Below are 26,834 nucleotides of genomic sequence, written 5' to 3'. Positions count from 1 at the left end.
GGCCACCTGGACCGGGCTTCTGTTTTCACGAGGGTCAAGGTTAGAGGTTGAGCATCTCTCAGGCTCACTCTTTATTGGTGAATTTAAAATACACAGGCGGGAATTTAAAGCACAGAGAAGAGAAAACACAAGTGGCCCCAATTGTCACTTATCAAAATCGGCCACAATCTCTAAAACAGAAAAGCCTCAGTTGGAGGAGGTGACTCGGCTTTTTATCCAGCCTGTGGCCAGCTAAATATTTATTCCAGATGGCGAGATCGCGGTCTTTGAAGTGGATGCTCTAGTAATCACAGCATAAACCAGCCTTCGCATTACAAAAAAAGAAAGAAGAAAAAATTGTGAGGGCTTCCACTACTGGCAACTTTGCCTAAAGATGGGGAGAGCAGAGAATTCAGAAACAAGGTTCAAGCTTGCCAGGGAAGGCAGGGATCTGGGTCCATTTCCTCCTAGTACTTGAACGACCTTGAGTAAGTTATGGTTCTAAGCTTCAGTTTTCTTTTCCTTACCAGGACACTTATACATGCCCCTAAAATGTAACACTAAGCGAACATGCATATGCAGCACATGGAAGGCAAGGGTACTACTACTCAGTGAGAACTATGGTTTGGCCTGTGAATGATGAAGAGTGAGGGAAGCTTTTTCCTGTTATATATTTTTTAATTCCAGTATAGTTAACAGTGTTGTATCAGTTTCAGATATAAAATATAGTGATTCATTGCTTCCATACCTTACTTATTGCGCTCATCACAATAAATGTACTCCCCTTCACCTGTTTTACTCATTCCCCCACTCACCTCCCCTCTGGCAACCATCAGTTTGTTATCTGTAGTTGAGAGTCTCGTTCTCGGCTTGCTTCCTTTGTCCTTTATTCTTTTGTTTCTTAAATTCCACATAAGAGTGAAATCATATGGTATTTTTGTCTTTCTCTCACTTATTTTACTTAGCATTATATCCTCTAGAGCCATTTATGTTGTTGCAAATCGCAAGATTGCATTCCTTTTTTACAGCTGAATCATATTCTAGTGTGTGTGCGTGTGTGTGCGCGCGCGCACATGTGTCCTTATCCATTCATCTGTCAGTGGACTTTTGGGCTGCTTCCATAATTTGGCTATTGTAAATAATGCTTCAATAAACACAGGGACACAGGGCACCTGAGTGGTTCAGATGATTAAGCATCTGCCTACAGCTCTGGCCATGATCCTGGGGTCCTGGGGTCGAGTCCCACATCAGGCTCCCTACTCAGCGGGGAGCCTGCTCCTCCCTCTGCCTCTGCCTCTCTCCCTGTGTGTCTCTCATGAATAAACAAAAATTTTTAAAAATCTTTTTAAAAATAAATAAAATAAACACAGGGGTGCATATATCTTTTCAAATTAATATTTTCATATTCCTTGGGTAAATACCCAGTAGTGGAATTACTGGATCATATAGTAATACTATTTTTAATTTTTTGAGGAACCTCCATGCTGTTTTCCACAGTGGCAGCACCAGTTTGCATTCCCAGCAAACGAATAAGGGTTCCTTTTTCTCCAAATCCTCACCAACACTTGTTGTTTCTTGTGTTTTTTATTTTAGCCATTCTGGCAGGTGTGAGATGATATCTCATTGTGTTTTTGATTTGTGTTTCCCTGCTGATAAGTGATGCTGAGCATCTTTCCATGTGTCTGTTGGCCATCTCTCTGTCTGTCTTCTTTGGAGAAGTGTCTGTTGATGTCTTCTTCCCACTTTTAATTGGATTATTTGGTTTTTTTGTGCTAAGTTGTATTGATATATTTGGATACTAACACATTATCAGATATGTCATTTGCAAATATCTTCTCCCATTGAGCAGGGTGTTTTCTTTTTGTTGACCTTTCCCTTGGCTGAGCAGAAGCTTTTTATGTTGATGTAGTCCCATTTTCCCCAATATGTTTTAAGGAAATGAGTCATTGCATGGTAGGAAAGACGGATTGGAGTGGGGCAAGGAGACGTCTAAGAACTAGATTTTGAGATAGTGGTTCATGAGTAATGTAATGCTGCTTCAAAATTTAGTGGAGAAAATACAGACTGATAGGAGGAAAAAGCAAAGGACCCAGCAGAGCAGAAATCGGCAAATAATGAAGAGCAAGAACTCACCAGTGACATCACACTTTTAAGAAAGGGAGGAGGGTTAAGAGAACAGGAGAAGAAAGGACTGATGGGAAAAGGGTGAATAGTTCCACATTGGAAACCCTGATCGTCACAAAATGCGAATGTTCTATATTCAGTCAACAAACATATGTCGAGCCTACAGTGTGCACTAAGAATATAAATATAAACAGACATGGTTCCTGCCCCAGGGACTTTAAGGTATCAGTGGGGGAAGCAAAGACATCAACAAATGCACACAATGAAGTAGAACAGATGCTTTTATCCACAGTAGCAGTCCAAGTAGACCGCAGAACAAAAAGGTGATTGATTTCATCAGACTTCAAGGAGGAAGTTACTCAAGGACTGTGTAAATGTTCTCCAGGAAGACTGTGGGGGAAAAACATACTCCATATGGAGGCAAAGCCTGAGAAAAATACCAGTGAGTGAAACATGACATGTTCTAGACTTAGAAGTCACTCTGATACTTGGGACTGTCATATCCAGAGCTAAGGCTGCAGATGCCTACAGACACCGTGGCACAGAGAGCAGCGTGGGCCATAAAAGGGAAAGAGGGAAGCATCAAGAAGAATGTTGTGTTCTTGTAGGTATGTAGGTATTGGAACCCTAATGGGAGTTCAGGATATGGGTTTCCTGTCAGAGGAGCATTCAAACAGGAAGAATTAAGGACAATTCTTCCTTTAAGGTCAGAAGGAAGGAAGAAAGAGAAGATAAAATCATGTTGAAGTAAAGAGTGGTGAACTGACTTGCCTAGGAGGTCCACCCTTGACTTTCCCAGAAAATCAGAGCCAAGAGCATTCGTTTGTTTTTTTTTTAAAGATTCTATTTATTTATCTGACAGACAGAGATCACAAGTAGGCAGAGAGGCAGAGAGAGAGAGGAAGGGAAGCAGGCCCCCTGCTGAGCAGAGAGCCCATGTGGGGCTCAATCCCAGGACCCCAGGATCACGACCTGAGCTGAAGGCAGAGGCTTTAACCGACTGAGCCACCCAGGTGCCCCAAGAGCATTAGTTTAAACAAAAAAGTAGGGAATGGGGGAGGGTCCATAGGTTGAAGAGGGGTAAAAAAGAGCACAATTACTAATATCAGAGACTTAAGGGGGCCTATTGAAAGAGGGACTATTACTATATTTTCCACAGACATTAGAAGGGTAATAAGAACATTATGAGCAACTTTAGACAAACTGGACACATTCCTTGAAAAATACAGGTTACTAAAACTGACACAAGATAAAATAGAAAAATTTAAATAGCCTTTTATCTACTAAATAAAGTTAATTTGTTATGAAAAATCTTTCTACAAGCAAAATTCCATAACTGGAGGTTTTCACTATGAATTTAATCAAACATTTAAGAAAGAAATAATATTAATCCTATACAAACTCAGAAAAATAGAGGAACATGAACATTCCCAACTTGATTCATGGTGCTAGAATAACCCTGATAGTAAAACCAGACAAAAACATTACAAAAGGGAAAAAAAAGAAAGAAAGACAAATCAATATCCCTCAAGAACATAGATCCTTAACAGATTATTAGCAAATAAAACCAGAAATACACAAAAAGATACATCACAAGCAAGTAGGTTTATCCTAGGAATGCAAGATTGTTTGAACACTCAAACTCATTAATGTGATTCACTACATTAACAACATAAAGAAGAAAAACCATGACTGTTTTTATAAAATCTAATACCTGTTCATCTTTGTTTTTAAATCAGAGAAAATTAGGAGAAGAAGGAATTTCTTCAACCTGATAAAGTACACCTATGAAAAACTAGAGCTAACACTATATTTAGTATAGTTAATATACATTCTCCCTAAGATTAAGAACAAAGCAAAGATGTGCACTCTCACTACATTCATATAATGTTTCATTGGAGGTTTTGGCCAAGGCAATAAAGCAAGATAAAGAAATAAAAGGCACAGAGATCAGAAAGGAAGAACTAAAATTTTATGCACAAGTGATATGATTTTTTTTTTTATGTAGAAAATCCCCAGTAACCAACAAAATAGCAACAAGGTGGAATAAATGAATTTAGCAAAGTCACAAGGTAAGGGCACCTGGGTGGCTCAGTAGGTTAAGCGGCTGCTTTCAGCTCTGATCATGATCCCGGGGTCCTGGGATCAAGCCCCCTTCAGGCTCCCTGCTCAGCAGGGAGTCTGCTTCTGCCTCTTCCCCTGCTTGTATTCTCTAACTCTCTCTCTCTCTCTCTCAAATTAATAAGTAAAATCTTAAAAAAGAAACACAAGATAAAAGAGCAATACTCACAAATCAATTATATTCCCACATACTAGCCACAAACCACTGGACGAAGACATTTTTTTCTAAAATTTCATTAACAATACAGCAAAAAAAAATTTTTTTAATACTTAAAAATAGATTTAACAAAAGATGTACCAGAACTATACACTGAAAACTGCTTAAAAATTACTGAGATACATTTAGGAAGCCTTAAATAAATGTTTCTGTCTTCTGGGAAGACTCAATACTGTTCAAACATTAATTCTCTCCAATTTGATCTACATGTGCAAACACAATCCTAATCCCATTTTCCAGCAGGCTTTACTTGTAATAGTTGATAGACTTATTCTAAAATTTTTATGGAAATGCAAAGGACCTAGACTATCCAAGGCAATCTTGATAAAGAAAAACAAAGTCAGAGGACTTAACACTGCCTAACTTCAAGGCTTGTTATAAAGCTGGTAAACTGTCTTGGAGACAGGATGGTAGTGCAAAGAAATATGTATAATTCAACAGAACACAACAGAGAGCCCAGAAATAGACTGACATGTATATGACCATTTGATTTTCAATGAGGAGCCAAAATGATTCTATGGATAAGGCAGTCTTTTCAACAGGTGTGGTTGGCACAATTGGCTAATAATACGGAGAAACATAAACTGATCCTTACCTCACAAAATACGCAAAATTTAATTTGAGGTGAATGACAGACTTAAAGGTAAAGGGTAAAACTATAAAGCTTCTAGAATAAAACATAGGAGACCTACAGATGGGCAAAAGTTTTTTAGGCGGGAAGCAAAAAATAATAATTATCAAAGTAAAAAAAATCACCATTTAGATTTTATAAAAATTAAAAACTCTGCTCATCAAAAACCTCATTAAGAAAATGATAGTGTGCGGTGGCTGCACACAGTGGCCTCCTCAGTGGTGTACGCAGTCTGTTGCTGCATAGGGGCTGTCCTAAGGGACCTTGGAGACTACATTTTCCAGTGAACATGTCTGATCTCACACTGTCTCCCAATCTAGGCTCCAGTCAGGTATTTGGGGTGTCTTTGGAAAGCCCCAGGGCACAGTGACCATGGTCCACACTCGCCAAGTCATCATGTCCTTCCACGCCAAGCTACTGAACAAGAAACATGTGGCTGAAGCCCTTCACAGAGCCAAGTTCAAGTTCGCCGGGGCCAGGTGACCCCACATCTCCAAGAAGTGGTGATTTACCAAGTTTGATATGGATAAATTTGGAGATATGGCAGCTGAAAAGCAGTTTATCCTGGTTGGCTGTGAGGTTAAATACATTCCTAATTATGGCTCCCCTTGGACAAATGGACAAATGGACAAATGGTGAGTTGTGCACTCCTGACAGATTCTGCATCGTGCGGTCCTTACTCACGCCCCACCAATAAAGCCTACTTCCTATCCAAGAAAGAAAATGGATAATAAGTCACAGATTAGGGGGAAATATTTGCAAAACATGTCCATTAAAGAAATTATACCAAGTATATATAAGGAACAAAAACACAATAAAAGCACAAACAACCCGATAAAGAGAAGGGAAAATATTTGAAGACATTTCAAAATAAGGTGGCTATATTAAAGGTATCCTGCTCTATGGCCCAGCATTTCCACTTTGAGGTATTTACCCAAAAGAAAAGAAAATATACATCTACAAAAATACTTTTACAAGAACATTCACAGTAGCCCCTAACTGGAAACAACTCCACACAAAGGGGGAAAAGGGAAAAACAAATTGTTACTACTACTCAGTGATAGAAAAGGAAGAAAGTGGCGACACATGCAGGAAAATGGGTGAATTCCCAAAACATGAAGAGTACAAACTATTTGGTTCCATTTACATGAAATCCTAGAAAGGTTTTTTTAAAAAAATGAAAACTGATTGCTGCTGCAAGATAAGATCCATGATTGACTGGAAAGGGGCATGAGGAGACTTTCTATGTGATAGAAATGTTCCATATCTTGGTAGGGATTTGGGTTACACATGTGTAAGAAGTTGTCAAATCTTCTGGAAGAATATACTTATAATCTGCGTTTTTTAACCATTTTACTGATACAAACTTAACACCCCCTGACACATACACACACACACACACACAAAGAACCACTAGCAAACACTGAATTCTGCTTCATGATATACATGATGAAGTGTTTGGAGTAACATATACTGATGGTCTGTGTCTTACTTTACAGTATGCCAAAAATAAGATGATTGAGGAGTAGACATATGGATAGGAGATAGAGCAAAATGTTCACATTCGTAGACTCTACATGCTGAGTACTCAATGGCGAGTCCTTAGAGTTCTTTTCATGTTTAAAATTTCATAATAAACATTTGGGGGATGGGGAGTCCAAAGAGGGGATGCAAAGCTGGTCAAAAATGGAAAAAACTCAGAAGAGCCTTGGGGTGAGAGCAGGAAGGAGTGGTCAGGGTTTCGTGGGTGAAATAAGGGATCAGCTAGGCTGCTACAGCCCTTGTGCATCAGAAAGTCAGTCAGCATGAGTCCCAGCAGTTCTGTCAACAGTCATGCCCAGCCGGCCTGATCACACCTATCAAATAGGACATCTGAGGGACAGCATGGTGCCATCCACATTTTCTACCTCCCAATGAGTGTCCCTCCCCCTAGGACTGGAGGTTCCCCAGGGCAGGGACTAGGTCTCCCCCATCAGACTAAGTGCTTACTTTAAGTAGGACCTTGGTCTTTCCCCATCACACCAGGAGCTTCCTTAGGCTAGAAGTTGTCTTTTCCATCAGCTTGGGAATGCTCTTAGCATGGGGACTAACTCCACCACCGGAAGACCTCTCTGGATGTACCTGCCATTTGATAGGGGATTTTCAGAGGCCTGCCCGTGGTTTCTTGTGTTTCCCCCCCATGATTCCCGCTTGGGGCTGTGCAGGCTGAGCGCACACAGCAGAGAGTGAGGGAGGAATGATTGACAGTATCCAAGCAGGAACGCTCTAACTTCAATCATCCCAGAAGCCGACACTCACTTACATTTAGCCGGGGAACAGCAACATTAATTCAGGGTAGTGATTGAGACTCTACACGCCCTGAAGTGAAGAAATTCTAACTTGAGGTTCCCCCAGCAACTGTAGCTGGGCAACGTCACCCCCAGGCATTGGCAGCAGGTCACAGAGCTCAACAGCTTATTGGGCAGTTGGAAGCACGTCCGCCCTCACACACCTGGGCTCACAGGAGTTGGGGGGGGGGGGAGGGTGCCCAGATATCCAGAGAAAGGAGGATGGTGCAGAGGCCCCAGGAAGAAGAACAGACAGGAAAAGAAAGAGGGGCAAGAGCCGAAGTGTTTTCTCTGCTTCTCTTCTTTAGAGGACTCCATGAGACAACTAGTATATCTCCCCCTTATCTCATTCTCTCCCCTCTCTTCCTGCGCACCCCACCCCCGCCACTGTCTCATGAATATACAGATGCACAGCTTAAAGTATGACTCGTGCTCTCAAGGGTAAGTTCCCTAGCAACTGATGACAAGGGGCTCCATGATTGGACAACAGACACCTAGCTGAGAAATGGAACAAACTTGGTTATTGTATGGGATACAGGATCTATTCATCTCCCATCCTTCAAGCCTATTTCTCCCAGAGCCTTCCCCAACCTTAGACCCCTATAAGTTTGATTAACTTCCAGATTTTCTTTCGGACTCAGTTTCTAATGTGATAATACAGCTTGTTTTTATTATTCTGGGTGAGATGGAGAGAGGGCCATTAAGCTAGGCCATGAGAACTAATCTCCCATTTTCTATGTCAGAGTTTTTCAATGTCAGAGTTTTTCAATGTTGCTTCCAGTCATTGGAGACTAAATAGCCTAAGAGGTCTTTTCTACAAAATGACTAGCTCCTGCAAAAACAGACTTAAGTGCATTTCTAGGGTCAACATAAGTAAGAAAAATATGTAATAGTCCCATCCATCCCCCAAAATTACTGAAACTAGGGCAAGGAGTAATAAGAAGCAAAGTAACTCAAAAGACAGGTGTTAGGACAAGACGAGGATACTTACTTTCACCACTGATATTTAAACTACTAGAGCAATTAGACAAGAAAAATAAATAAGAAGCATCCATGTTGGAAGGCATGAAGTAAAACTACTTATGTTTATAGATGACATGATCCCATATGTATAAAACCCCAAATAACTCACAAGGAAGCTGTTAAAGCTAGCAATTTAGCAAAGTTGTATGGTGTAAGATCATTTGTGTTTCTATGTACCAGCAATATAGACAAGGAAGTTAAGAGAATAAAAATATTTATAATTGCATCTAAGAAAATAAAATATTTAGGAATAGACTTAACCAAGGAGATAAAAGACTCATACATTGAAAACCACAAAAATGGTCAAAAGAAATTAAAGAAGACCTAACTAAATGGAAACTTAAGGGAGCAAAATTTACCACCCCAAAAGGCATCTCTTTGGCATGTGGGTTATTTTAGGTTGATTATTTTTAAGAAATAGGAGACTCAAGAAGTTTTTCTTTTTTGCCTCCCCTCTTGCTGTTTAAAAGAAATATAGACAGAGAAACTGTTCCAGGAAGGGAGGTATCACCCTAGACAACTACAGTATAATGTGAACTAGGTGTGGTAGACAGGAAGAAACCCAACAAAGTCATGTTAAAATTCCTCTGTGTCCCATTGTTTCTGCACAATCCAGCAACTATTTGTTTTCCAAATATTTACTCCTTTTCATGCTCCTATGAATTGTCTTCCTTCTCTTCCAGACCCATACCCCCTTCTCCTTAGCTTTAGATGGCATATAAGCCCCAGTTGCCCAACTGCCTGGAGGCCTCATATTCTTATGGAGTTCCTGTAAGTGCATGATTAAATCTGATTTTCTCCTGTAGCCTATTCATATCAATTTAATTCTTAGACCAGCCAAAAGAACCTCAAAAGTAGAGGAAAATTTTCCCTCCCCAACAAACATATCACATATTCATAGGTAAGAAGACCATATTGTTAAGATGCCTATACTAACTGAAGTGATCCACAGATTCAATGCAATCCTTATCAAAATTCCAGTAGCCTTTTTTTTTCTGAAATAAAAATAAAATAATAATGAAATAAAAAAGAATCATAATTAATAACCATAATTAATTATAAATAAATAAAATCAATAAAATGAAATAAAAATAAAGCCAATCTTTAAATTCATGTGGAGATGTAAGAGGACCCTAAACAGCCAAAACAATGTTGATAAATAATAACAAAGTCAGAGGACTCACAATTCCTCAATATCACAACTCACTACAAAACCATAATAAGCAAGAATATGGTAACTGGCATTGAAAGGTATTATCAAAAAATTGAAAAGACAACCCAAAGAATAAGAGAAATTACTTGCAAATCATTTGACCTCAGATACTGGAATTATCCCACTAGAGTGTAAGCTGCATGAAAGCAGGTATTTTTATATATTTTCCTTACTGCTGAACTTCCTACTTCTCCAACAGAAACTGGCACATAGTAGGCATTAAATAAATACTTGATGGACAGTCAGATAGAAAAATAAAATGAATATGAATAAATGTTTAAAGGAAACTTGCATATTAAGGCCTTTTAAGACATTTACCGAAGGCCACACAGCTAAAAAGTGGCAGAATCCAGGACTCAGTCCAGGAGTGTCTGACACCAACACTGGGTCCTTAACCTCTATGTTATAATTCTGCTTCCCCAGCAACCCAAGGAAAACCAAGGTTTGTTTTTTTAAACATTTTTATTTATTTATTTGACAGACAGAGATCACAAGTAGGCAGAGAGGCAAGCAGAGAGAGAGGAGGAAGAAGGCTCCCTGCGGAGCAGAGAGCCCAATGTGGGGCTCGATCCTAGGACCCTGGAATCATGACCTGAGCCGAAGGCAGAGGCTTTAACCTACTGAGCCACCCAGGCACCCCCAAGGTTTGTTTTTTTAAAGGGAGACAGGAGAGTGGAAGTTTTCAGGCCATGTCCAACTTGAGTTGTTTCTTAGTTAAGATTCCATCTGGACTCCCTCTCAACACCTACTTGCCTTTCGAAGAAAACATTTCCCAGGAAATAGGCACCCCATGTCTTTCCATACATGTGAATAGAGTGGGAGGAAGGGAGAGTTGTTGAGGGTTTTTTGTTTTTTTATTTCTTTCTTTTCTCCTTTTTTTTTTTTGTTTTTTGTTTTTGGAAACTGTCCGGGGGATGTGGTGCTGCTACTGGTGGTGGCAACTGCCACAATCAGAGCTGTTTCGAAGCAAAGAACTAATTTACTGCATGAATGACTTTAGCTCAAAAGAAGAAATAAGGATGATCAGGCGTCCTAAGGGAGCAGAATAATAGGGTAATTTACACGGGGAGATGAGGGAGATGGGAGAAACACACAGGGTAATTCTTCTGTACAATCTTCATTTTATATTTTTGCCCTTTTTCCCTTTGCCTCTCTGGGGACAAAGCCTCAGCTCAGAGATGCTTCCTGGTCATCCCCAGGGTTGATATCTGAAAAAAATGAAAGGTCAAGGGAGAGGAGGCTTCTCAGACTGAGGAAGAGAAGGTCAAGAGGTGGTTTCACGGCTGTTCTCTAATGCCAGCTTCTACTGGGAGGATGGTCTGTGGGAGGCTCCCATTAAGCCTTGTGGTTGGTGGGGATTACAAAGGACAGCTTCAGATGTCTGCATGCTGTGTACAAAGGATCTGCTATCCGTACCACTAGCTTGGGCTGGCCGCAAGCTAAGAGCTCACTATTAACCCCTATTATAGCCTGAATGTCTATGTCCACCCTAAATTCATATGTTGAAATCCTAGCTTTGAGTGTGACAGTATTAGGAAGTGGGGGCCTTTGGGATGTAATTAAGTCATGAAGGTGGAACACTCATGAATTAGATTAGTTCTCCTACAAAGGAGTTGGTAGAGATCTCTCTCACACTCTCTCTACTATGTGAGATCATAAGAAGTGGGTAGTCTACAACCCACAAGGGAGCTTTTACCAGAACCCAACCATACTGGCAATTTGATGTCAGACATCCAGACTCCAAAATGGCAAGAAATAAGTTTTTGTTGTTTATGTCATCCTGATCTATGGTAATTTATTGTAGCACCCCAAATTGACTGAGACCACCTCAGATTCTTATTTTCCAAGCACAGAGAAGACAAGAGCTGGAAGGACCCTTGGACAGCATTTAGTCCAAGACACACATAATCCACATCAAGGAAACCACCAAGGCTTGGGTTCTAGGACTTACGTCAGAGCATACTAGTTAGCCTTGGGCTTTCTTGTGGGGAAAGTCAAGATTGTCATCTTCGCTGGCATCTGTGAGGATCAAATGAGATGGTGCCTGACAAAGCACTTTGTAAACTACACAGTACCACATGAATGTGAGGTATTGTTGTTATCTGTCAATGAATGAAGCTCAGTCCCAGAGGGGTTAAGCGACTCATCCAAAGTCACACTGCAAGTAAATGCAGAACAAGGGCTTGAACACATGTGGCCTCCAGAGACAATGTGGTATAGCGGTTAACGGTTTAGACTTTGGAGCAGGCTGCTCGGTCTGCCATTTGCCACTTAGAGTAAGTTGGTTAAGGTCCCTGTATTTCGATTTTACCATTTGTCAATTAGGGATAATAATAGGACTGACCTCATAGAGTTGAGTGACTGTATGAGTTAATACATGTGAAGAACTTAGAACAATGCCCACAAATGGCATCTAGTAAGTGCCAGCTATCACGACTATTCAGGGGATATGGGTTAAACCCAGAGATTTTAAATTATGTGGGGATTCCCCTTGTGGAAGCTTTCCAAGTCCAAGAATGAAGAAGTGAGAGTCATGTTCAGCAACAGGTATTCAGGTTAAGATGAGGTAGAGCTTCCGGTCTAGTAGAACAACAAGGTCCTTCCTTGGTGTCAGGGGACCTGAGTTCTGGTCCCAGCTCTCCACCTGAGGCAATCTTTCTGAGGCTCTAGCATCTTGTCTGTAAAATGAAACTGACAGTTCTTTCCCAACTTATCCATACTATAGGGCTCTGCTTACACCCAAGTGGAAAGACTCATCAACTACAAAGTTCTACAGCCATATTAAGATTATTCCTGGCAGTATAGATCACTGAAATAACTGTTGCAGGAGAGAGGAGGAAAGGGTATGACTTTTCTCACCTCTGAAAAAATGAGAACAAGAGCCAGCTTACAGAATATTGGGTTGCCATCTGACAGGGGAAGGATGCTCAGGGTTTTCTGTGGCATAAGCCTGGTCAGGGTCCTCCCCAGAATACACACAAGGGAGGTGGAAGAGGGTAAGTCAGCTACCTGTCCCACACCAACCTCCACATCCTACAACATTCACAGATATGAAACCAAGCTAATTATATATCTCTACATCTTTCAAAGTCCCATATCTCATGCTACCCCTCCTTCAGAAAGATGGCCTAGAGTCCCCCAGCAAGTGACCCTCACCCCTTTCCCCAGGATAGTTCTGCTGCTTATATAAATGGCTAAATCTCAATTAATTGGGCATGGAAGGAAGCCGCAGATAGAGCTGAGTTACAAATAAAAATGTAGTCAATCCTCCATCACATGTTATCTGTGGGTAAGGGAACACTGGACCCAGAGGTACTCACTTCTCAGAAGGGGCTTGGAAGTTGGGGGCAGGGGTAATGAATGCAATGGCAGAAAGGAATTAACCTTGGGATCAGAAGGGATCCCAAGCTGGAGAAGGGACGGAGAAGATGAGGTGGGCTCTTCCGGCTGGGAGATAAGTAGGGGCTTGGATATGACCCTCCGACAAGGAATCACAGACATTCTCCCTTCACAAAAGAGGTCTTAATATGCACTACTCACCTCTTCTAGGTCCCTTTGTGGGAGTTAAGCACATCCCAGTTCTTAAAGTATTTTAGCCACAGGTAATGTATTAGTTAGCCCCCAGATAATGACATGGCAATAGTCTTACTGTTATACAGCCCCTATTACATAGTCTTATTGTTATAACATCCCCTATTACGTTATCACTTATTTGTTACTTTCACAACTCCCCCACCCATCAGATTGGGAATGCTTTGAGGGAAGGGATTGTGTCTAATTCACTTTACACCCCTGTGTCCAGAGCCTGGCATACCATAGGTGCTCATCAAATTTTGTTGAAAGCATGTTTGTTGAATTTAGAGATTAGAATGTATCACTCCTTGTTAGAGACATTTCTGGATAATGGCCAACTGTGCCTCTAAGCCTTTTCTAGAACTCAGGGAGGGGAAAAAAAACCCTACTCTACAAATCCACCTTTGTCTTGTGAACCTGACAGATCAGGGGAGGTCACAGAAACCCTTATCAGATGGGAAGAGAGGAGCCTAAGCTCAAAAACCAGCCCCAGAGCTGAGTTCTCAATGTTGACAGTGGCCATGACTCACTGAATAAAAATTGGGTTGGTGGGGGGAGAAAAACCCAAGGAATACTTCAAAACATTCTATTTCCATGTGGCAAGCTGGAACCTGGGCAATTGGAAGGGCCTGGGCTGGCATTGTCCTTGGAGTTAGCAGAGAGAGAGGTACTCTACTGATGAGGCTGGAGCCAGGAAAAACAGAAGGACTAGGAGGGAAAATAACCTGCCACCAAAATGCTCCAGTCTTATGGACCAGTATCACATTTGATGATAGCTCACGAAACACAACAGGACTTTCATTATTCATGGTGTTTCAAGAAAAAAAGCTCTTTCTGCTTCTGCTCTATGCTGAACCATTTTTAAATTACCTGGAGTTGGAAACCAGTTTGAGAGCTCCAGGTTGGCAACCTGCACCCACCTTTAAGGAGGGCCAAGCCCCCAAAGCTGATCCAAATCCATCATAAAGTCTTAGCAAGTGAAGCCAGTATTACTGAAGATTTCATCGGAAGATGAAAGATAGGGTTACACTGCATACCACAGAGCAAAACTTAATGAAAATGTTGATTAGAAAAACAACAACAAGCAAACAACATCCTGCTTCCTACATCCCAATGTTATCATTACCCATCTGACCTGAACACTGGGCCCATGCTCCTTGGAGGCTGGCTACAGTTTTATATACACTGACCTACCCCATCCCAGACCTCCATCTATTCAACAATAAGCAGTCACAAGAACTCCATAAAGGGGCAGTAATTGCCACAAACAGAAACACGACAGTTGCTCTCTGTTACCTGTACATGAGTGTTTCTGCTTAATGTGTAAAATCACCTATTCGATGATCGAATGAGCTCCATATTTATGGTTGTGGCTGTTACATTGCTATAGCCTGTGGTTTTATGGCCCTAATTTTATAATAAACTGTAGTTTTAATTTTTCTCCTTCTTCCCTGTAGCCAGAGTCTCCTGGATGTGGGGGAAGGGAGAGGGTTCCTGTCCAATCGCTCTAGGCCACCTGTCACAGCAAAAAATCCTCACTAGAGCCAAACCGACCCACCTGCTCCTTCATCAAAGAAGAAGGTCACCTACCCTGTGGGGAGGAGGCCTGAGCAGCCCAGATGCCCTCCGTGTCGGAGGCCTGAGCTTTGAAAAGTAGCAAGTTCATCCTGTAAGTATGCCAGGACAGTGCCAGCTGTTCACAGCCCCCAGGAGATGCCAAAGCTAGGGCAAAGGGAAGGCAAGGGTCAGGAAAAGGAGGCCTGCCAGTTGGAGGACCTGACCCTAGCCATAGGCAGAGCATCCTTAAAAAGAGAGAAAGGGGGAGGGCAGATAACAATCTTCTGTCTCTGTCCAAGGTGCTGACTCATGCTAATAAACTTTATCCTGATTGTTTTCTAAACCCAGGATTCTGGTGACTCTCATCCTGCTTCCTTTGCTTTTACTTCCTTTCTTGATGACATTTTAGCAATTTTTACACTGAAGCAGAATAAACAGAATCCTGATTTGTGTTTCACAACTGATGCAATTGGTTTCTAGTTATGTTGACAAATCCATCACATTACCAACATTTACAGGAAAGTGTTTTCCTTTGGGCATTCGAGGGGGCTCTTCTCCCTTAACACAGTTACTACTCACAAATTCCCTGTACACAATGTAGAGGTGAGAAGTGGAGAAAGAACGGCATCAGCAGGAGATACTGGGTGAGTAGAGTGTGTCCCAGCAGGATGTCTCCCCACCTGCAGATTTAGTATTCTAGGGAGCCACCAAATGACCCTTGTGGAGAAGAGTGGGCTGTTTGAACATTTCCAATCTTGCAAAGCCACTTAGTGTGACAAAAACTCTCCCAAGAGGCATATTTGAGATCTGGAGGGCAAGGATAAAGAGAGAGAAGCCCCGCCCAGCTTCACTCTTCAGAGAAGGGAGAAAGATGGACTGACTCTGAGAAGAAATCTGGTATTTTGCCTGTCACAACCAAGACAGGGGTGCAGGTAGAAAGAGATGGGAAATCTGAAAGGACTCACTAAGAGGTTCTTGTAGACCCATTCTGTTCTTACACCTAGTCAGCCATTCATTTTGCAGTGGAAGAAGTATGGGTTCTATACTGGAAACTAAGATCTACCACTTGCTAACTGGTCGGTTTGGACCAAATATTTAATTTGTCTGGACTTCTGCTTTCACATCAGTAAAACTAGTCTGATAATAACAATCCCTCCTCACAGGATTCTCCTGAGGACTTAGTGAATGACAGGTTCTCTTCTGTCCTCTCTTCTTTGCTTCACTCATCTCAGATATACCACAAGACTTTGAACACCGCCGCAGAAATGCAAGAAGTCAAAGGCCACTTGAACTTCAGATTACTTCAATCATGACTGTGATTGGGCCAGATGGGAGATTCTCATTGGCCCCATGGTCTTCAGAACCACGGACAGATCCTGCCTCCTTTCCTCCCTTCCTAGGGTAGGCATACGGCTACAGAGCTATAATGAGTAGACAATGTACTCTGTGTCTGAAGGTGGTAATGATGAAGTCCTGAAAGTCAAAAAGACCTCATTCTAATTCACTCACCACAGTCCTGATGCCCTAATGTCCCTCCAAGCTATTCGTGGTTCTTGACTCTGGGTTTGGGGAGCCCCAAAACTCTCCCCTCTTAAGCACAGAAAGACAGCACTAAAAGAAGCTGGTTGAGAAGGCTTACAAGGGGAAAAACAAAACAAAAATAAAAACAAGAATGTTGGGGACTAGAAAAGATCTGAGAGACTTTCTAAATTCCGTCAACCCGACTAAGGCCCAGAATGGGGAAAGACGCCTTCTAAAGTCACACAATGACCAAATGTGCTCTTGAGACTTCCAGACATTTTTCTCATAACTCAACAAAGAGTACAAAATCTAACAACTTCAACTTGGTAGAGGGAAGCATGATATTTATACGTGTTTCCAATTTGAGCGTTTCTGCCCCAGATGATGAGGAACAAGACAAGAGAATCCTTTTCTTGAAGTTTCCTTGTTACAGTCTCTGTCAAACAAAGGAGTTCCTGTCCTGGGTATGTGACTGCATGTGTGCGCATACACACACACACACACACACACACACACACACACACACACTTCGACTTTACCCCTGGGCTCCCTGAGGGTGACTTACCTCTCTCCCTCTTCCCTCCAGCATCAAGTTGAATGCTCTTCCTCGGTTATATCATCTTTTTGCATTTGAACTTTATATTTTCTGCCTTCAGTCCCTTTAACTCCTTCAGTCCAGCCCCCTATTACCCCCACTAGACAAGGATTCTATCTTCTCCACCAGCCCAAGAATGCCCCAAGGGAGGCAGCCATGATAGCTTGTTGGGTTGGACGCTCCTCCTCATTGGGAGCTATGTCACCCTCACTGGATTCACATTCCCACAGGACAACGGCTGGTCTCCCCCAGGAGGCAGAACCCTGCCTCTTTCTCTCACTCCTCAATACTTACGATGATAGTGTGAGCTCAAAGGAAAGGGTTTAATTACAAGAAAATTATACTTGGGTCAGGAGTCCTTTCAGGAGCCAGACACCTTCCTAAAAGTGTGAAGGAAGTGTAACACCCAGGAGTCTGAAATCTCTCTTTCTACATTTTTACAGGTTCACATCCTACCTCCCATCCTTCTCTTCCCAGCCCCAGAAACATCTCCATTATTCAGTGTATCCAAAGACAGGAAAGCATCTTGGGAACTTTGGTGCTAAGCTGTTAATTGGGGTCTGTGGCTTGGAGACAAGGGTTTCTTGTGTCACAGAGAAAGTACTGGCGTGTTTCCTCACCTGCTGGATCCCAGAGATGGGGCTGTCTCTTTCCTCCCTTCCTAGGGTAGGCATATGGCTACAGAGCTAGAATGAGTAGACAATGTACTCTGTGTCTGAAGGTGGTAATGATGAAGTCCTGAAAGTCAAAAAGACCTCATTCTAATTCACTCACCACAGTCCTGATGCCCTAATGTCCCTCCAAGCTATTCGTGGTTCTCGACTCTGGGTTTGGGGAGCCCCAAAACTCTCCCCTCTTAAGCACAGAAAGACAGCACTAAAAGAGACATTAGAAATCATTTAGTCTAATCTCATTTTACATAATTGGTAAATATAGGCTCAGAGAGATTTGCATAGTAAGGTAACGTTCTTTCCTTGTCTGAAACTCAGAACTCCCACCTTCTGGGCAGGGCAGAGGCATCATGGGAGAATGGAGAAGGCTCTGGAGTCAGATAGGGCTGGTGTTCCAATCCTTAGCCTGCCATCTGAGATGCTCTGTGTTCTTAGGCAAATCACTTAACCTCTCTGAGTCTGTTGCAGTATTTTAAATGGGCCAATGGTGGGTATTGTGGGGATTTAATGAGATAGCACAAGCAGAAGAGCTTCGTACACAGCAAATGATCAAAAAAGCAAATTCTCTCTTCCTAGTCTGGACTTCCTCTGTACCTGCAGTCTACCCCCAGCTCCCTCTCAACCCCATCAGCAAATTTGCTCTCCCTAGAGGGCCTCTACCCTTACTTTTCCTGCTACTACCTAAGTGCCCCTGACTCCCTCCCCACCAAAGTGAGCTGGGGAAGGAGAAATTGATGAACAGGACTTCGAGGTCTCTGCCCCACTTCTGAGCTCTTTGCCCTACTGCTTGTTTTTTCTTGGGGGGGGGGGGGTGTCTTTCCACCCATCTCTGAGAGGAAGAAGAAGTTCTTATACAACCAAGCAGAGGTAGGGAACAGAGTAAAGGTGGGAGGAAACTGACAGGGTCAGTGAGCTGGCCTCTTTGTTCCTGGAAAATGAGTGCAATTTCCCTCCTTTCTGCAGGAAGCTGGGTCCAGGGAGCCAGCAGCAGCGAGGTGTTGCCTTGGTGAGTAATGGTCCAGCAATAGCTCTGCCCTTCGCTTGTACCTCATGCCCCAAAGATGAACTTAGGGCCAATGAGCCTCAACTCAGCTCCACCAACCCTACATCAGCCCCTCAGCCCTGCATTATTGCTTTTCTCCAAGGAGTCTTCCAGACCTGGTCTCAGGAGATGTTGCCCGAGCTCATTTGATTCTCAGCACCAGAGGGAGTCGGAGGCCCAGAGAGGGGCAGAGCCTCATCTGAAGGCACACAGCTGCTCAGAACACTACCACCTGCCATCCACAGAGGCTGTGGAACATTCTGACCCTCCCAGGGCCCTGCCACTAGCCTCCATGCTTATCTACAAAGGAAAGAACTAAAAGCAGAGGGACCTAGGAAAATTACCCAGCCTCAGTGTTTCCCTCTATGAAAGGTGGTAATGACAGTCTCTCTGGGCTGGTTAAAGGAATAAAAAGGTCAGCCCAGCACATGGTAGGTGCTTAATATCCACAGAGCCTGTGCACTTTTCCACTCTCCATTTTCTCCCCAAACATGACCAGGGGGAGCAAGAATATCCAAGAATATCCAGAGTGACGCTCATAGCCAGTATCCTCCTGCCCCATGCTAAATGGCTTCCAGAGGAAACGGAGGCCCAGAAATGGACAATCCCATCGCCAGAGGAGTCTAGGGTGTCCCTTGGGGCTCAGTTCCCACAACAAGATAAGAGAAGCTCCTGCTGAATCATGTTCCAGCCCCGAGCCTGAGCATGTTAGATCTAGACAGAGAAGTGTAGGATGTGCTAAATTTCTGCATACGTGGTTGTGTCTGACCACCACCACACCCTAGAGGGGCTGCCGGGCTCTATGGCCGCACCGTGGCTGGTGTGGGCCTGGGTGAAATGATGCCCATTTTCAGAGCCAGAGATGGACTTGATCAGGAAGAGCACAGAGGAGTCCTTGAGGGATGAAGAGGGAAACTTTCAAAGAGCCTGTCCCTGAGCACATGCACAGACAGACACTCCTACACACCTGCTTGGAGGCAGGCCAGGCATCCTGTCCTGCATGCTGATCGGGGCTCCCTCAAGGGCCAGTGTGAGCAGACATGCCTCTTGATCCACGGCGCTGCTTCCCAGCATTTGTCACTTGTCTCATCTCGCATGTCCTACCCACAGAGGGACGGTCAGAATCCCAGGTCTCATCTTCGGGCTTCTTGGCAGATGGCAAACCTAAAAAGGACCAGGGAAGGAAGGTGACCTACCAACGTCACCCAGACTAGAAGTAGCAGATGTCCTATTCAAAGTCAGGCCCTTGAGTCCAAAATCAGTGCTGTCTCTTTTGAAATGTTACACACACACAAAAGTACACACACGTGTGCCCTCACCCCTTCTCCCCAGCACCTGGGTGTGGCCAACATCAAGGGTTACCCTCACCAGGACCTGTTCAAAGGGTTTATTAAGTCAATTTGAACGATTTCAACCTCACTTTTCAGGTAAAGAAACTGAGGCACAGAAAAGTTAAGTAGCCATTCGAGGACATATAATTAGAGCTTAAATGTCAATCTGGACTAGTCTGGCTTCTGAACCCAACCTCTTGAGCACTCTGCTATCTCTGATACACTGTCTCTTTGTGCACACACACACACACACAGCACACACAACATACATTAGGAAAAGGGAAGCTGATTTGGGCCCTAGAGTGGACCCCCTCTCCTCACAATCCCCTCCCCTGCCCTTCCCTCCCCTGCATGGAAAAAGCCCCCAACATTCCCCTCCCTTGCCCCACACCCATCTCCCCAAGGCCCCAACTTCTTGGCCCTCCAGGGGCCTTGGTTGCATTACAGAGATGTCCTGGCTGTTGGGAGGCAAGAACAGAAGGAAATATATGTAGCATCTTATTAGTAAAGGACATCTGAGCCTCTAATTAAAATTTGCCTAATGACCCAACTTCTCCGTCATTTTCGCTCTCAGAGACATTAATTTAAGGTGACAGGTACTTAGGCGAAGGGAAAATTAATTTTTCCTTTAAAAAATTAAAGGGGAAAAGAGTGGCCTGCTCTCTTATTTATTGATTTGTTTTTTTAAACGTTTATTTATTTTTCAAACTCCCTCTCATTCTTTCCCAGTAAAACCTGACACTGGAGAATAATTCAATGAAGGGAAGGGGATGGGGGGTGGGGAAGCGTCATGGGGTTGGGTGGCCTGGTGCCCACCTGCTGTGGAGAGGGCAGGCTCGCTGATACCCCGGGGCAGGGCTGTTGCTGTTCCCTCTGCCTCGGACCCTGGATCGTTCACTGAGACGCTGGCTGTTGGTATTGGGATTCCGGGAGAACCTGTTTTCATCCAGGCTGTTTGACTTGGCTGAGCTGATGGTATCTGTTTCTTTGCAGAGCAGATGGTGGGCACCTCTCCCTTGACACCAGCCTGCAGGCTCACTTTGGGTCTGGGCATAGTTCCCCGAGCAACAGGCTGATGCCTAGAACATGCTCCATGGGTGCAGGAACCAGGGGCAAGATGCCCGGGGAGGTGGCGCTGGTCTGTCTGCATGACCTCTCCCTTGGGCCTCCGAACTCCTCATTCCTGGGTCTAAGGAAGGGAAGGGCTTTGGGCAAGGGTGGAGCCATCTGAGCAGGGAAGTAGGGCAGATAATAGTAGGGTCAGATAATATTCCCAGCTCAGCATGTAGAGTCGACACAAACCCACTGTGGGGCTTGGTCTAAAGAATGCAGAACCATTTCTCTGCCTACATAGGCTCCTCCAGACTCGCTGATGTTCTCTGCCTCTTCTCAGGGGCCTGCTCCCTCCTCCCCATCCATCCCACCCAGCTCACTGCCCCACACAGTCCCCAGGTCCTTCTGTGGCCCTGTCCTCATCCTTCAGGATGTTAGCTTTGCAGTTGGGTTCCAGGTAGATTAAGGGAGAGAGGGGAGGGGACAAACAGCGAGGGGGAGAAGGGAGAAGGGAGAAAGGATCCCCCTTTCTGGAGACGTGCAAGTCCTGATACTCACCTCTCTCTGTGCCCCTCTCTGATTCTCTTTGTCTTCCTCCCTCTCTCTCCATCTTCCCTCCAGCAACATGACGGCTGCTGGGAAATCTGTCAGCTTTTGCTTCCTGGGGAGCCGAGGGAGGCTTTTCTAGCAATTAGACCAAGGCCTCTGATCCGAGAGATTGCTAAACACCTGGCAAGCAATAACCCGCTCCACTGGGCCCCGTGGGGAGGGCAGGAGGAGGGCAGGGCAGCAGTCAGAGCCTCTTTCCACCTCCTGGCCAAGGGGCCAAGGCCAACTGCAGGAAGGGCTGCAGGGGAGAAGGTACTTGGGACTGTGGTGGGATACAAGCCTCAAAAGTCCCTCCCTGCATGCCACATTTCAAGGACTACAGGCCCAGCTGGGCCCTAGCCAGGCCATTGAGCTGCATGTCCCCCCCCTGCAGGAGAGCTAGAAAAGAAGTTAGTGCTGGGGCCGTGGGCAGAAGAAGGGGGTGCGTGTGCAGAGCAAAGAGCATGGGGTTTGGAGTCCAAAACCCCAGACCTGAGCTCCGCTCCTTCCTTTTTACGTGACCTCGAGCATATGTCACTTCACTGCTTTGACCTTCATTGGCCTCCCAGGTAAAATGCGGACCCACGGCAGAGCGTCCCAGGGTCAGATGAGTTCACGGACAGAAACTTGCCCTGAAACATGACAAAAGACCCCCTCCCCCAGGCCCACCCACTGCCACCACCCCTCCACCCACTGCCTGGGGAGGTCTGCAATTCCATTAATGGAAAGGAGGGGAAACAAAGTGCCAAGGTTTTAAAGATGTCTGTTCATCTTGCTTTGCATACATTTGCATATTGAGTTCAAGAGGCTCGTCCTAATTCTAAGGATGGAAAATAAAATAAATTAACGAATGCAAGATTAACAAATGTGATTCCTGCAGCCATTGTCTCCCTGGCTGCTCTGGGCTTGACACCAGGGAGACAAAAAATGTTCTCAAGGCAATCAACTTAATCATCTCCAGGAAGGAGTCTCAGACATCAGGACCCTGCCTCTCCCACCCGCCTACTCCCAACCAGGTCCCCAGGTCTGTGCTGGGGCAGCGAGAGGCCAGGAGCTCGGGGGGCCAGGGCAAGGAGGGACATCTGTGCACTTCACGGTGAAACTGCATTACAGGCCGCAGTGGGCCATGTGACCTGTGGATGTGGATCACAGCTCTCACCGCATTCAGCTCTGCAGCCTCGGGGAAATCACTTAAACCTGTCCGTTTTTCGGTGCCCCCAGAAGTCAAATGGGCGTAAAGCATAACACCGACCCCACAGGGTTGGTGTGAGGATTGAATGAGTGACCGTGGGTACAATTCTTAGTAAAACCCTTGGGAAGCAGATGCTGGTACTACCGTTTTATCACCGTCATCATCCCCATCATTGCCATCATCATTATGGGGTAAGAAATGCACCCAGGACCAGGAGCCTGAGATTTAGGGTTTTGCTCTGACCCTGCCCCTCGTCCTCTGGCCCCCTTGGCCTTTGTACCCCCAAAGGGATGGCAGTGGCGCCCTTCAAGCTGTGACAAGGTCCGGCAGCACAAGATCCCAGCCTGCCCACGGGCTGCTGGCCATCACACACGCAGCACATGGAAGACACGCTTTCCTCAGTTCTACACGCGGGAAGGGCACTGCCCAACCACCCGGGGAAAGCTCCGTCTTCCTGCTTCCACCCCTCCCCTTCCACACCATCCTGCCCCTGCTGCCCTGGCGCCCTGTCCCGCCACCTGGCCGGATCTGAGATGCCTCCCACGTAGGCAGAAGGCCCCGAGTGGCGGATCAAATCTCACCGAGGTGCTCAAGCGCTGCACTCACTTATCACGCTTCTCCCTCGCTGCTGGGAGGGTGGCATCAGGATCCCCAGTTTAAGGTCAGGAAGCTCAAGACCCAGACCGGAGCCATCAGAAAGCAGCTACCCTGCTAGAATGGTTGGCCGGGCAGGGAAGATCCCGATTCTTTCCCATGGGCAGTAGTTCGAGGGGCAGAGAAAGGAGAGCAGATGGAGAGAAATGGCTGCGGCCCCACTTACCACCATCGCGTCCCTGCTCGGGCACCCACAAGGCGTCCTGCTCGAGAAGCTGGCACCACCAGTGACTCAGGCTGAGAGTCACTGCCGCTGCTTGAAGGACATTTCTGGAGCTCTCCTGATGGATGGCATCTGAAAGAGCCACCCCTGGGTGCCCCAGCCATGACCGTGACCACTGACCCACCCCTCAGTGGGCTTCTCCACCTTCCCTCCAGCACACCCTGAATTCATGATGCTGCTAAGCTAAGTCAGAAGTTGGAAATCTAAAGGCCAGGGTCAGGGCTCCCAGTTCCCACCAAATCCGGGAGGAGCCAGGCCGGGGCTAGGGCAAGGGTCAGGAGGAAAATGATGAAGGTCTCAAAAGCCAGCCCAGATCCCAGGCTCCCCCCCACAGCAGAACCCTTCTCTGAAGCCCTGGAGTGGGCGGCCTAGGCTGCCATCCCCATCTTTCCTAGCTTCCGAGGCCCCTGCTCAGTCAGAGGCCCATTAAGTTGATTAAGAAGCACATTCCGGAATGAAGGAGCCATATTTCAGTCCCCAGAGGACCCTCCGCCTTTTCCCACTCCTCCCTTCTCTCCCTGCTGTTCCTCTCCTTCTCCTTCTCTGCCAAGCCCCTCCCCTGCTCTCCTTGGCCCTGTGGCTCACCCTCTGGTCCCCCAGATTCCAGGGGACAGAGCTATGAGCCAGACTCAGTCAGGACCACAGGAGGGGGGGTAGGTCAAACTGGGAGGGGCTGACATGGGAGATGTGTGGTCCGTAAATAGGAATCTTACCCCCATCGATCATAGAATTTAATCCTCTCTCCTGCCCTTCCAGGGAATTATTATTATTACTCCACTTTTTATAGATGAGGAAACAAAAGCTCAGAGAGGTTAAGTAACTTGTTCAAGGTCACACAACCAAGAGACAAAAATGTCAGCTGTTCTGAAGCCCAGCCCTGCACTTCCCATGTTCCCCTATAATACCTCCTCAAACCCCACTCCAACCAGGCTCACACAGTCTGGCTTCTCCCACCCACCTCCTGGTCATCCAGCCCACAGTGTCCAAATATCAGCTCAGACATTAACTGCATCCAGTCACCTGGGAAGCTGGTTAAATTCAGAGGTTCCTGAGCCCTCTCCCCGGGGTACTTGGCCAAGGGTGGGGCCCAGGGAATCGCGTTTGAACAACCTGCTTTAGTGGCTCCAGTTTGCAAATGGGTTTAGAAACTACTTTATTTGCCCAAATTCCCTATTTTAGAGGTGGGAAAACTGAGGCCCAGACAGGGTATGCAAGCAGCCCAAGATCACACATCAAAAGCCTGGAGTAAGACCTAAATCCCAGCTCCCTTTCAACCTGGAGGGCCATTAACAGAGAGCAGCCAGGCCCCAGGCCTTCTCAAGCACCACCCCCCCTCACCTCCAGCCCTACTTCTTCTCAAGTAACCGAGTCAGGAAAGCTAGAGCCGGACATTCGCAGGGAACAAGTGGCCTGACTCCACATCCCTCCCCTTCTGGGCCTAGCAAGGATGTGCTGTGTGGAAAGTCTTTAACTTCTCTGGGCCTCATTTCTTCTATCTGTCACTCAAATCTCTGAGATGCAATCATTCTATTTCCTGGAGGGGAGAACCCAGTTAGAAGGAAAATCCCACAAACGCTAAGCGGTGACTCTGGCCAGCTCCCCAGGCCACGTGGAAATGGGTCACCAGACAAGAGGACAAGCCACCCCCAAAGCCTCAGGTTCCCCCTCACAGACACTGCCATCCGGGTCATTCAGGTTAAGACCTCGTGGCCACGTCAGAGGGACCCTGCATGGCGGGGGTGCTGCTTGTTTCTGACAAACCTGTCATGCCTTCGTATGGCAGTCGTCCCCAGCGGATGGGGGAAGGAAGTCAGGGCCCAGAGACAGCAGCGGGACTTGCCCCTTTGTAGCCCTAAAGCCCTAAAGCTCCGGAGAAAATCCTCAATTTCAGACCCACCAGACTGAGGGCCTCATGCTTGGGGTCACACGGCACATGCTCTCCCCCACCAGGAACCAGTTTCCCATGAGGGAAGGACCGGCTGGTGGCATCCAGGCCTGCAAATCCTAATGGCCATAAACATACAAGAGAAACAAGAATGTGACCTTTCTTCAATTCTAAGAGGCCACTGATTTCTAGGGGAAGTCCAGTTAACAGCTTTTCAGGGAGCAAAAGGGGGGCCACATTACATGGGAGAGGCATCATGATGCCAGAATTAAAATGTCTGCAGGGAAGAGAGTGGGGATCTTCAGGCTGGGGAGGTGCAGCTGTGGTGAGTACCCCAACACACGGGGCCCTGGTCCATCGACGCAGCACCCTGGGTCCCATCACGATTCTCGCCACCGTGGCAAGGAGGAGCTTCCCCAGCTGAGCCCAGGCATAGGCCTGTCTGTGTCGGGGACCCATCGGCCCCTTGTTCTTGGAGGCTCTTCCCCAGGGGCTGACAGCTTGGCCAAGAAGGGTGGAGTTGGGGGAGGCTCCCTGCACCCTTCTGGGGACTAACAGCATTAGCTCCAGCCATATAACACCAATGGCCTCGTAATTTATATAGCGGTTTTCATTACTTCCCTTCTCCAAAGGCTTGTTCAATAAATTACCATTTTATGAATTCCAAAGTGCTCTGTGGAGCGCAGAGCTCCACCTGGCTCTGACTCCCGGAAGAGAAAGGACAGAGGGGACTTCGGAAAGGGGAAGAGGCTCCCCCAGATCCCACCCACCAGAGGCTGCACAGCTTGCCTTAGCTGGGGTGGGGGGAATCTCACAGGCTTGGTGGTTGCCAGCCGGGAATCAGAATCGAGACCTGGTTTCTCTCCGCACCCCATCGTTCTGAACTTGGGCCTCATTTCTGCATCTGTAAGCAGGGGAGGATCAGGTCTCCTTTGTGGACTGTGAGGGAAGGAAATGGCGTGATGGGATGACCATACCCCGCACACTGTAATTATAACAAACACGATTTTTCTGTCGCTCAGCTCATCAGTCACACCCTACCTCCTTCAGAGACTGCCCCCCCCCGCCCCCGCCAGGACTGTCCTGCTTCAGTCCTCCTCTTTCTCTACTCTTAATCCCCTCCACGGCAGTATAAAATAGATCGATGCTTACCGATAGGGAAAATCTCCAGGATACACTGTGAAGTTAAAAAAGCAAGAAGTAAGCCAATTTGCAGAGTATGATTCTAATTCGATACGATGTGTTTTTACAGATATGAATGTATTTAGAGAGAGATGGGTATCTCTGCCTAAGCATAGAAATAATTAGTAGTTT

General features: G+C 45.7%; 1 long non-coding RNA gene and 1 pseudogene across 1 annotated transcript in view; one reads left to right on the top strand and one right to left on the bottom strand.

Moving 5' to 3' along the window:
* LOC132004172 (uncharacterized) overlaps positions 1–21,130 on the bottom strand; it is a 43,591-nt gene extending 22,461 nt beyond the window's left edge. Inside the window, exons 1-2 of the long non-coding RNA XR_009400437.1 lie at positions 20,742–21,130; positions 19,562–19,758 (exon numbers count right to left, since the gene is read on the bottom strand). This is a non-coding gene — a long non-coding RNA (uncharacterized LOC132004172). The remainder of the gene's footprint in view (positions 1–19,561; positions 19,759–20,741) is intronic.
* Positions 5,226–5,348, top strand: LOC132004610 (small nucleolar RNA SNORA70; annotated as a pseudogene).
* Positions 21,131–26,834: the final 5,704 nt, after the last annotated feature.

Source organism: Mustela nigripes, chromosome 16 (genome assembly GCF_022355385.1).
Source record: "Mustela nigripes isolate SB6536 chromosome 16, MUSNIG.SB6536, whole genome shotgun sequence".
Lineage (NCBI taxonomy): Eukaryota > Metazoa > Chordata > Mammalia > Carnivora > Mustelidae > Mustela > Mustela nigripes.
This window is presented reverse-complemented; position numbering and strand designations above follow the sequence as displayed.